The sequence below is a fragment of the Berghia stephanieae genome, chromosome 9, assembly GCF_034508935.2.
Source record: "Berghia stephanieae isolate SIO BIC M18660-M18661 chromosome 9, UCSD_Bste_1.3, whole genome shotgun sequence".
Lineage (NCBI taxonomy): Eukaryota > Metazoa > Mollusca > Gastropoda > Nudibranchia > Aeolidiidae > Berghia > Berghia stephanieae.
The window spans coordinates 22417244-22430499 of NC_088368.1; the positions used below are offsets into that span (position 1 = coordinate 22417244).

General features: G+C 36.8%; 1 protein-coding gene across 1 annotated transcript in view; it reads right to left on the minus strand.

Moving 5' to 3' along the window:
• Positions 1 to 13256, minus strand: part of LOC144979870 (uncharacterized) — a gene marked incomplete in the record, with an annotated part of 27129 nt that overhangs the window by 8565 nt on the left and 5308 nt on the right.

Below are 13256 nucleotides of genomic sequence, written 5' to 3' on the forward strand. Positions count from 1 at the left end.
CTTCATCCCTAAAGTTTTTTCACTAGCTCCTTTGTCTTGCTTATGTAAGCTCTAGGTGGTGGACTTTAACCAAGACACAAATCTATAAAATTTTCTTGCCTAAAAGCCACTTGGGTTGCCATTTTTTGACCTTTGGGAAGAGGGGTTGTCATCTAAAAATTTTTTAAAGGGTACACCAGGTTTTGACTTCTACAGTCTTTCGGTATATTTGTGAATTTTACAGGGGACAATAAAAAAACCTTTGATAGCCCCCCAATATTTGTTAAACAGGAAGATTTGTTTTGCCCAATTGAACATATTGTGCTTCTCCGTAAGAAATTCGAGCCCCCAAGAAATTTATATACTTTTTTAAAAAAATTTCAGACTAGTCAATTTTTGAAAAACCCAAACTGAGGTTGCATTGTATTGAACGCTAAATGAAAAATCTGCAAAAGCCCCTTTAGCGTGATCTAGTTTCCTTTTAAAGTTGTTTTTTTAAAAAAGCAAAATGGCATCCTCAAACGCCACGTCCTGGTTTGAAAGGGCAAATTGATGACTATCACCCAAAATGGCATAAACGGGCCCAAAATTTTAAAAAACAAAGTTTTTTTTTAAAAAATTTCATGACTATTGAAGTCAGTGCAACAGGTCGAGATCGTTTATGTTCAAGTTTTTTTTTTTTTTTTTGGAACAGGAAAAAATTTTTGAAGTTTTTCCAAAATTTCAGGGGGCCCAAACGCATTGGAAAAAGGGAAACCCGTTTAAAAAAATGTGTATAAAGGGGAAAGCGAAAGGGCCCCCTTCCTTTTTAATAATTTTTTTCCTTTCCCAAACCATCCCCCGGGGCCAGCATTTTCCCCCTCGGGGTTTTGTTTCGAAAAAACGAATCTCGTTTCCCCCTCAATGAACCCTTTAATAGTCCCTTTCATCTTCCCAAAACCCCGTCTAATTTTTTGTTTTTTATTTTCCAAAAAATCAAATTTGTTTTCTTTTTTCGAAAAGTGAATAAAAAATTTAAATTTAAAAATTTCAATTTCCCATATCTTTTTGAAAATAATTGTGGGCTTTGGGGTTATAGTTAACCGCAGGTTTTTAAGCCCCCCGCCCCGTGTCCCGTATAAACCCCAGGAAAAAAAAGAAAATTTTTCAATTTTATTTTTGTAATTGGGCTCTACAAAAAGAAAAATTTCCCCCTTTTTATCTCTTTTTGTTTTTTTTCAAACTTTTTTTTTTTTCCCCTAATAAAGAGAGTTTTTCCCTTTTTGGGGTTTAATAAAAGTTTTAGATCTTTTTTATCCAAGGCTTGGGTTTTTAGGATAATATTTTTTTTTTCTTTTTTTTTACAGACACTAAACGTTAAAAGAATTTTAAATACTCCCCTCACACAGCAATTTAGCCAACCACACTAACAAAATGATTCGGGTAAAAAACATTCCAGTCAGTGCATTTCAAAAACAACCACGCAAATCCCTTTACACACCCCTTTCCGTTCCAGATTGTAAAAACTTTTTTTTTACCCGGGTTTTTTAAAAAACGGGGTTTTAAAAACAGGGGGGGGTAAGGGTTTGGGGAGGGGGGAGCAAAGAGCATGGGAGTGGTTTAGATAAACCCCAAAGGGGGGGGGAAAAAAATTTATAATATTTTTAATATTAAAACAGGGGAAATTTAAATTTTTTGGGGTTTTTTTTTTTTTGTCCCTTGTTTTTGGGGATTTCCCGGTTTGGGTGAAGTCCCGGGGGAGTAAAAAACGTTTTCATTGGGGGGAAAAAAACGCCATTGCCCATTTAATACGGCATCGGGTGACTTAAAATTTAATGTCCTGGGGAAAATTTCCTTTTCCCCCAAAATAATTTTTTTTTTGCTGTGGTTTGTCCTGATGAAGGGGAATGTAAAACGTTGATGATGATGGGCATGAGGGGGAATTCCCCGGGGGGAGATAATTGGTTTGTGGGCGGGAAAAAAGTAATAAATTAATATTTCGTCCAAAAATAATTTTCCTTTTATCTGCAGTTTTTGGGGGTGGGGGACCATTTGTTGTTTAAAAAAGTGGGCCAACCCAAAACCCCAACCCCCCGTTCGTTTTTTTTTTACTTTTGGGGCCATCTCCCCGAAATAGTGAATATTGTTTTAATATTAAAACAAGATGATGGTATGTGAGGGGAAAGCCAAGGGCCTCTGTTAACGCCATTTGGAGGCTTGACGAAAGTAAGAAAAAGGGGGAGAAAAGGAGGAATAAAAACAAAATTCAATAGATGGCCTTTTCGTCCATTTTACCCTGTGTAGTGACAGGTAATGTAAGATATCACTGAAGAATAAAATTGATGAACTGTTTTCACTGTGTCGTTACAATAGTGACTATCGTCAAGCCTCCACAATAGCGTTAACAGAGACTTGGCTCTCTCTCCTCACATACCATCATCATGTTTTGATATTGAACAATATTCACTATTTCGAGGAGATCGGACTAATGTAAATAAACGAACTGGGGGTGGGGTGTGCACATATATTAACAACAAATGGTGCCACCCCAATAACTGTCAGATAAAGAAAATGTATAGTGACGATTATATTGAATTTATTACTGTTTCGTCACGACCATATTATCTACCCCGGGAATACACTCATGTCATCATCATCAACGTCTACATTCCACCATCATCAGACAATACCACAGCGAAAAATATTTTGAGGAAAGAAATACAGGACATTCAAATTAAGTCACCCGATGCCGTATTGATGGTCACTGGCGATTTTAACCAATGTAACGATTTCACTCTCCCGGGACTTCATCAATACGTGGACTGCAAGACAAGGGACAAAAAAACAACATAAGATTTATTCCTGTGTAATATTAGAAATAGTTATAAATGTTTATCCCATTAGGTTTATCTGACCACTGCATGCTCTTGCTACTCCCCACCTACCGCCCTGTTTTTAAACGTGTAAAACCAGTAAAGAAAAGTGTACAGATCTGGAACGGAAGTGTGTGTGAAGATTTGCGTGGTTGTTTTGAATGCACTGACTGGAATGTTTTTATCGAATCATGTGATAGTGTGGATGAGCTGAATGACTGTGTGAGTGAGTATTTAAAATTCTGTGAACTGCTAGTGTCTTGTAAAAAAAAGAAATAAAATATTATCCTAACAACAAGCCTTGGATAACAAAAGATCTAAAACTTTTATTGAACCAAAAGAAAACTCTCTTTACTAGTGGAAACAAAAAAGATCTGAAAATAAAACAAAAAGAGATAAAGAGAGTAATATCTAGTTGTAGAGACCAGTACAAACATAAAATTGAAAAATGCTTTTCTTCTGGGGATATACGGGACACGTGGCGGGGCTTAAAACTGCTGTTAACTATAATCCAAAGCCCACAATTATATCAGAAGATATCGGAATTGAAACTCTAAATAAATTTTATTCACGTTTCGACACAGCAAACAAATTTGATATTGAAAATGAAAAACATAAATTAGACAGGACTTTGGAAGATGAAATGACTATTGAAGTCAGTGAAGAAGAAACGAGATTCGTATTTTCGAAACTAAACGAGAGGAAACCTGCTAGGCCGGATGGATTGAAAGGAAAATTATTAAAAGAATGTGCCCATCAGCTTTCCCCATTTATACACATATTTTTAACTGGTCCCTCCAATGCGTTTCGATCCCTGAAATTTGGAAAACTTCAAAAATTATTCCTGTTCCAAAAAAAAAGAAAAACTTGAATCTATGAACGATCTCAGACCTGTTGCACTGACTTCAATAGTCATGAAATCTTTAGAAAAACTTGTTCTTATTAAAATTTGGAACCAGTTTATGCCATTGAGTGATAGTCATCAATTTGCTTACAAACCAGGACGTGGCGTAGAGGATGCCATTTTGCTGTTTACAAACAACATCTACAGGCATCTAGATCACGCTAAGAGCTATTGCAGATTTTTCATCAGCGTTCAATACAATGCAACCTCAGTTGGTTGTTCAAAAATTGACTAGTCTGAAAATAAACAAGTATATAATTGCTTGGGTGCTCGAATTTCTTACGGAGATAGCACAATATGTTCAATTAGGACAAAACATATCTTCCTGTATAACAAATATTGGTGCTCATCAAGGTTGTGTATTGTCCCCTGTATGATTCACAATATACACGAATGACTGTAGAAGTCAAAACCTGAGTGTACCTTTAATAAATTTTGCAGATGACACCGCTCTTCAAGGCCTCAGAACAAATGGCAACGAAGTGGCTTATAGGCAAGAAATTGATAGATTTGTGTCTTGGTGTAATGTCCACCACCTAGAGCTTAGCATAAGCAAGACAAAGGAGCTAGTGATTGACTTTAGGAGAGTGAAGGAACCGATAGAACCATTAAAATTAAAGGACCAATTCGTCCAGCGAGTTCCTCACCACAAATACCTTGGTGTAACGATTGATGACAGGCTCAAGTGGGATGAACACTTGAAAATAATTAGGCATAAGATGTGCAGACGTACATATTTTTAATCAAAACTCTCTCAGTTTAGAATAGATAAAACCCTCTGCACATTATTTTATAGAGCAGTCATCGAAAGTGTTTTGTCATTTTGTATAACAGCTTGGGGAGGCAATTGCTTAGCAGTGGAAAGAAACAAAATAAATTCAAATATTAAAAAATCCATTAAACGTTACATAAATGATGTTGACGATGTAGATCTTTTATACGAGAAATTTTGTATAAATAAAATAACTAAAATATTAAATGACCAGTACCATCCACTAAGACCATCAGTTATTATGTCAGAAAGAAGTGGTCACCCTTTCTCTATTTCAACGAAAACAGAGAGACACCGAAAATCTTTTCTGCCGTACAGTAGGCTTTACAACAACAAGCAATAATCATTAATTTTATATAATTATTTCGCATTTTTACTTTCAAAAAATGTAAATATTAATTTATTAATTTATTTGTTTTGCAATCTTTTCAATTTTCAATTTATAGTGACAGTTTTAACTATTTTACAGTGTTGAAATTATTCATATTATAAAGCGCAGCTCTGGTTATGGAGCTGCTCCTTTTTTATATATACACCCTTTTTCCATTGTATTTTTATCTTATTGTGTAAATTATAACACGTCAGTACAAAAAATTTCCTTTTTGGGATGCAATAGAATATTATTATTATTATTATTATTATTATTATTATTATTATTATTATTATTATTATTATTATTATTATATTATTATTATTATTATTATTATTATTATTATTATTATTATTATTATTATTATTATTATTATTATTATTATTATTGACATTTCCGGTATTCGTGGCTCACTTGGGAGACATTCCTAATAAAAAAATGTTTTTCTTTTTGCGACTAAATCAAAAAGTAATACGATTCAATAGTCTGATGTCACGCGCCCGGCGTGGTTCAAAACAAAGAAAATCATTACTTTTTATTCTTCATGCTAGCTAGAACTTTTCGTTCCCTTTTCGTATGCCTTGTATCAGAATGTGTAAAAGTCAAAACATGATCAAATTTATGGGTTTTTTTTCCTCTGGAAACGCTTTTATGCTCGCCGGAGAAATATTTCATACGGCGTCCGCCATTGTTCCGATAGTTTAGAGCCAGTGTTACTAAGTTACCATGCGTCATTAGGAAGGAAGTGACGTTATGACTGTTGAAGAGTATTGCAGATTCGTAATCTACCTCGAAATTGTCAGGTTTACGCGTACAGAGAATAATTTAATGCTCAGATTATGGTAGTTTAAAGAAAAACGTAAATAATGATGATGATGATGATGATGATGATGATGATAATAATAATAATAGCAATAACGATAATAATAATAATAATAATAATAATAATAATAATAATAATAATAATAATAATAATAATAATATAATAATAATGATGATGATGATGATAATAATAATAATAATAATAATAATAATAATAATAATAATAATAATAATAATAATAATAATAATAATAATTGGTCTGTTGAACATGCGATTTGCCCGTTGCGTGTCGATCCCGCGGGCATGTCGCGTCGTTTAAAGCCTGTCAATATTCCCATACAACTGTTACTCGTGTGCACGGTTACGTGCGATTGTTTGTAAGTGTTGAAGCTATGGATGATCATTCCGTAATAAAAGGTGAGAATTACAAATAATTACTATTGTGTGACCCAATGTCTCAATACGGTACATAATACCATATCAATATGTCTAGATGATCCTGGTGGTTACAATAAACCCGTAGTGGAAGGGTATACAACCACGCCCCTCGGACAGTCTGAACATTTTGTAAGCCATGGCGGTGACTGCCTACGGCCTACGTGATTAGTTTCCTTTAGTTTTATTGAGTGTCAGGTCAGATTACTGTCGGTGAGTTGGTCAGTTTGCGCATTACCAACATTGAATCTGTTATTTTTAAAAGAAACGTTGCCACTGTATTTCACTCAAATAACAAGTGATCAAAAATTTCACACTTTCATAACAAAGTGAAGAAATTAATCTGGATCTCCGAACAATATTTTTCATTAACCCTTCACCCGGTCTCCTACCAATACGATGTGAAATAGTTATTTTTTTAAAATATGAGACAACTTACTCGTAAGTGTTTTACTAAAATATTCTTCTTTTTTTTCAAAACATAGGATTTGTTTTAAAATTGTGTAGACCTACATAAGAAACACAATTTTTCTCTGAGTCTTGAGATCCCGCAATACCACTATAGAGCTTCCGTTTCTCTCTTTAAAGAGATAGTGTATTAAAGATGCACTAACTGGAATAAGTTTGGACCATTAGTAAGTGAAATTATACATCCTAAGGAAATTGAGAACATTTCAAGTAAGGAAAAAAACTATGTTAAGAGTTTATCTTCTTCTTCTTCTTCGTTCCCGTCACGTCACATGGTCAGTCCGGTCTGGTGAATGAAGCCTACAAGGTCCTGAGGTCGTCCTCACTGCCGTACAGCTTCTTTGAGTATGGGGTTGGATCAGGCCAGAAGTTCCTTCTCAACTGGTTGTACCTTGGACATTCTATTAGGACATGATGTCCATTTTCATTTTCAAGTCCGCAGTCACATTGTCCAGAGGGACTTGCTCTGGACATCCTCCACATATGTTCCTTTAACTGGTTGTGTCCAGTTCTCAGTCTGAAGATGATGACCTGTTCCTTTCTGTTGAGCACCTTGATTGGGTCATTCATGTTGTATTCTGGGTGCTTCTCCCTCCATCTCTGAGATTGGATAAATTTGGCCATTTTGTTAATTTCTCCTGTTGAGTACATTGGGGAGGGTGCTGCATGCGACTGCCTGCCTTTGCCAGTTGGTCAGCGATCTGATTTCCAAGTATCCCACAGTGTCCTGGAATCCACTGCAGTACAATGTTGGTAAACTTGCTTAGCTTCATGAGGTCTTCCACCAAGGCGTCTATATCATCCGCAGAGGACATCATTATATCCTCCAGAATTTTCTTAGCATCTGTTAAAATCACTATGTGTCTTGGCTTTTCATTTTCTGAGAGGATTTGCTTAACAGCTTCATGGATTGCATCTGCCTCTGACTTGTAGATTAAAGTGCGAGTACCAGTCGGTTTGCTGATCTCCTTTTGTTGACCATTTGTGTACTCGATGTGCACTCCCAGGCCCCCGCACGTGTGTTCTTTATTGCATGAACCATCTGTATAGATTCTTGTCCATTTTTTTTCAGGGTAGTTTTGATCTATGCACTTCTGTACAGACTTCTTGATTTCTTCGCCGTGTTTTTGTTTTGTTGAAATGTCACCAACAGAAGTCTTGATTTTCAAGTGATTTTGCCTTTTCCAAATTGGTACTCTGATATTTGCTTTGCGTTTTTGGGTCATTATTTCGTCAAGTTCGTGATCTTTTTCAATTTGCTTGGCTCTTTCAATAAAGTGTGATCTTTTCAGCCGCCTAGTTTTCTTTTGTTGCGCTCTAGCGTGAAGAGGCTGATCTGTCATTGTTTTCACGTCTGTATATCGTTTCAAAATTTTTGATTCCCTTCTTTCTGATAGAGATGTAAGTCCTGTTATGGTTTCCATTGCATGAATCGGTGTCGATTTCATTCCTCCACTTATTATCCTCATGTTGCTGTTTTGCACTTTGTCCAGTTTTTCCATTTGAGTTTTGGAGCAGTTTCCCCATGCAGATATCCCGTATTCTAGCGCTGGTCTCACATATCCTGTGTAAGTTTGTTTCAGTATATCGGAGCTAGCTCCCCAAGTTGTTCCAGCTAGTTTTTTCAAGAGTTGTGTTCGCTTTACCCAACTTTCTGACTGTTGCTGATTTGATTTTTCCATGTTAGTCTTGGGTCAAAATGGACTCCTAGGTATTTTGGTGCGTCGTCTTTTTCCAATTCATGGTCTTCAATACGTAGCTTTGCTTTTTCATCTTTTGGGGAGAGGCTAAATATTGTGAACTTTGTCTTCACTGCATTTATTTTCATCGCCCAGTTGTCAGTCCATTCTTTGATATCATCCAGTGTGATTTGCATCCTGTGTTGTGCCTTGATTAAGTTTTGGTCAGAGCTAATCAGAGCTAGGTCATCTGCGTACATCGACATTTTCACTCCTCGACATAGTGTTTCTCTTATATCATTTACATAGAGAAGAAATAGTGTAGGTGATAGTACTCCACCTTGTGGGACTCCATGTTTTAGTTATGCTTCTCTACTTTTGTGACCTTGTGTTGTTACTCTTGCCTTTCTTGTTTTTAGGTAGTTTTGTATCCAGTTGAGCATGTTATGGGATACTTTTGATTTTTGTAGTTTATATACCAGACCTTTTTTCCACACTTTGTCGAATGCTTTTTCAAAGTCCACCCATACCACAATTTTTTTCTTTCCATCCTGAAACGAGTCTTCTATTTCTTGGGATATGTAGGTTACTTGATTTTCAGTACTCCTGTGTCTTCTGAAACCAGCTTGTTCATTTATAAGCACATTATAGTTTTCAAGATACCACATCAGTCTGGAGTTGATAATTCTTTATATCAGCTTGCACATGCAGCTTGTAAGACTTATAGGTCGGTAATTTGGGGCTTCATTTGCTTGTTTTCCTTCTTTCTTAATTGGGACAATAAAAGCCTTTTTCCATATATCTGGTATTTTACCAGTTTTCCAAGTGCTGTTGTAGAGTTGTAATAGCTTCTTTTTCGCTGTCTTTCCAAGATGGATAAGCATCTCATTTGTTACTTCGTCTAGGCCTGGCGATTTCTTGTTTTTAACACTTTGAGAGAGCTTTCTAGTTCTTCCATAGTTAGCTTCTTTGTCATTACTTCATCTATGGCTTCCTTAAGTTCCTTTTTTTGTTTTCTGCATTCTTTTCTAACTCTTTTCTTCAGTTCTTTTTCTATTGTGTTGTCAATAATTTTTTTTTTTTTGAACTGCTCCATGAATAGGTCTGCAGCTTGTTGTGGACTGACAAGTTCTCCTTCTTTTTCCAAAGCGGGAGGGGCGTAGTGGTTCGGTTCTCTATTTAGGGCTTTTGTAAGTTTCCAAAGTTTATTTCCATCTTTTTCGAAGTTAAGGCTATGCGTTTTTTTTTCCATGCCATTTTGGATGTCGTTGCCATTTCTTTTTTAAAGGTAGCTTCTGCCTCTTTATATGCTGCAATATTGTCATCACAGGGGTCTGCTTCAGCCTTTTCTCTTGTTTCCGATACTTCATTACTTAACTGATTAAGATCGTCTGTCCAGAGTGGTATATAATTTTTTCTTGCTCCCCTTGGATACTTTCTTTTGCTGCTTTTAGGATGGCCTTTGTCAGTTCTTTTGCACTTTTGTTGACATTCTTGGTTTTACAGTTTATGTTTTTGCAGTGGCTGTCTGTAAGTTGTTCAAAGCTTTCCCATTTTGCTCTTTTGTAGTTCCATCTTGGGATAGTTTGTGTTTTGTTTTCATTTTGATGATAGAGGTTTGTGATGATTGGCCTATGGTCACTACCATCCAGTTGGGGCTGTACTGTTCTATTTATCGTCTTTGCTATATCATCTGTGGCAAACGTAAGATCTGGGGTAGATGTGGTTTTCCACGCTCTTGAGAAATATATGTCCTCATCTTCATCGTCATACAATAGTTGAAGTTTTGTTTCAATTTGCCAGTTTTCTACTGTTTCACCACGTTTGTCCATATCTCCATATCCCCAGCTTTGAGAGTGACTGTTAAAGTCCCCTAGTACCAGACATCTTTCTTCCTGGATTTTTATCTTGTCTAAATGAAGCTCTTTGTTTGGTGGGCAATAGCAGTTAAAAATCAGGAGTTCTTTCTTTCCGATACATACTTTAATTTGCTGTATTTCTGATTGCTCTTGTGTATCGATTTTTATGCCTGCGGTGGGTAGTCGTTTTTTACTAATGTCATCACGCCTCCTTTGTGATCCTTTCTATCATGCCTTATTACCTGGTACCCTCTGATGGCAAATCTCATGTTGTCAGTGAGGTGAGTTTCTTGAATGCAGGCAATTTTGATGTCCTGCTCTTTGAGTCTCTTTTCAAGGGATATTTTCTTCTTCACAACGCCCTCAGCATTCCATTGGAGGATTTTAATTGTGTTTGGTGTTCCAGTCGCATGTAACCTTGATCCTCCTCCCCTGGTTCCGCAAGATGAAGTCAAAGTACCACCAGATCGCTTGGGTGGGCCATTGAGGCCCGGCACTAGGCCCGTCCGGCGGGATTCCACGGGCTTCGCACCACATCGGATTTGATTATTGTGACGTGTCATATTGGGATTTAAGCATGCAGTGGCAGTTTCCAGTTTCCTGTGATATTTGCGCCTTCCGGCCCCGCTGCTCTGTCTTCGGCGTGCTGTTTTTCAGGATTTGCTTCCTTAGCATTTGACCATCCAAGGTCTGTCCACAAGGCAGTGACGGTTTTGCTTCAGAGTGTCCTTCTGCTAGATCGATTGCATTCCCCTGTTAGCGAACTCGATCTGTCCGGGTTTTTGTTCGGAGTGTCCTTCTCTTAGATGGATTGCGGTCCCCCCGTTTACGAACTCCATCTGTCCGGGTTTTTGCTCAGAGTGTCCTTCTCTTAGATGGATGTCGGTCCCCCGATGACGAGCTCCATCTACCCGTGGTCAGATGGTCTAAGTTGGGAATCCGGGAGGATGTCCTGTAGAGAGTCAGTCCCTTTTCACCCCTCCCCCACGTCGTGGACAACACCCACACCCAAGGGTGTGGACTAGGGGAAGCTGAACTCGACGGTTGATTTCCTCCCTTCTTCCTTCCTTGTTGACGATGCTGACCGTTGTAGATCATTCTTGGTCTGGCCTCTCACTTACGATCATCGAGACACGCAAGCCCCCCGACCGCGACAAGGTCATATGATCCACCGGAGAGAAGAGTTTATGACTCATTGATTAAAAGTGTAATTGCGTTTGGCTGCACCATATGGTTTGGAGGATGCCGACTTAAAGATAAATCAAAAATTTCAAAATCTAACAAAGAGGCATCAAAAATATTAAACCATCCTCTTGATGGAGTAGAAAGAATTCATGGAAAAGCAATAGAAAGGAAAGCATTCTCAATTACCAACAATAAAAAACATATTTTATACCATGAATTTAGTCTTTTACCATCTTGGAGAAGGTTTTGTCAGATTAAATGTAGAACTAACAAGTATAAATCAACGTTCGTTCCATCAGCAATAAAATTTTTGAATATTTCATATGGTACAGAAAAACCAAGGATTGATTCGTTGACTGATTAACTGATTAATTTATTTAATGTAAGATTAACTGACCAATTGATGATGATGATAATTTTTGGTGTAGAATTGCCACAATCGTAACAAATTGAAAACGAAATGAATATGTTTATGTTGTGTATATCGCACGTGTGAAAGAAAGAGAGGAAGAGAGAGAGAGAGAGAGAGAGAGAGAGAGAGAGAGAGAGAGAGAGAGAGAGAGAGAAAATAAGTAGGAGTGAAATATCTGTTCAGTTACAGTTATCATTTAACGTTATAACAAGTGTAACTAAATGACAAATTGCCATATTTATGGACAATAAAGATCTATTATTATTATTATTATTATTAAATTATATTCTAGTCATAGAATTAGTTATAAAAAGTCAGAGCTGCCTACTTATTTTTAAAAATTCGTACTTTCCAAGGGAAAAGTAGAAAAAAAAATAACATTAAATAGTTTTAGAAATAAACAATTTGCCCCCGGCTTGATCCGAAAACGGTTCAAAGTCCTGAAATATAATTTCTATGGAATTAAAATTTCCTTTTCCACTAGATTTAATAAGTCAAAGAGGTTAAAGCGGTTCTCTAACAGGAGCCAAAAATTCGTATTTCTACAATTTTTTCTTAGTACTAGCGGCAGGTCTGTATATAGCACACAAATGTTTACGACAATGATGTATGCAGCTGTTACACACTTATTAATATTCTTTTATTAGATAAAATAGATGAGACCTATAATAAAGTTGTTACCAATGCGTACAAAGAATAAAGGCGAATTGTTCATTTAGGTACGAAAAAGAAAGAATGGAATGGTGGTGGTGGTGGTGGTTGGGGAATGGGTCCCAAGTTCAAAAACAGACGCCCTCCTGAATTCGTTTTTTCCTTCCACTGCCCGACTATGGAATAGCCCTCCAGCTGAAGTGGCTGAAAACGGTTGTCAACATGCCTCCACGAGATTACCAGAGTTCACAGCGTGAATTTTTAATCTATGTATTTTTTATTAGTATTATGTGCAGAGTTTTAACAAGTTTACAATGTAAATCCTTACAAACTGTGGAGTTATCCTCGACAATATTGGAGGTTTCCACAAGACGAAGAAGAAGAAGCAAGCGATTGCTCTTGTGCGTTTCACGCTATCGAACCGTGATAAACTCTGGCTCCATGGGCCTGATGCCTCTGAAGGACTAGTTTTTGGTTTTAAACTGCATAGTGGTGGGGAGATTTAATATTAAAATTTAAGATCCGATGTGTCTTAATGAGTGGTGGCAGTAATAAACTTGTGTACATGTGTGTAAATGCAAAATGCCTTAATGAGTCATTAATTGTAGTAGTTAAATTGTGTGCATGTGTGTAATTGCAACGTGCCTTAAGGAGTCAGTGGTGGTCGTCGTTAACTTGTGTGCATATGTGTAATTGCATTTGTTTGAATTGTAAGTGACTAAATTATGGATTTGAGAACAAATGTGAGAATTACAAATATTATAATGTTATCAAATACACAAATACACACGCACTCTCTCTCTCTCTCTCTCTCTCTCTCTCTCTCTCTCTCTGTCTCTTTCTCTCTCTGACACACACACACACAGAC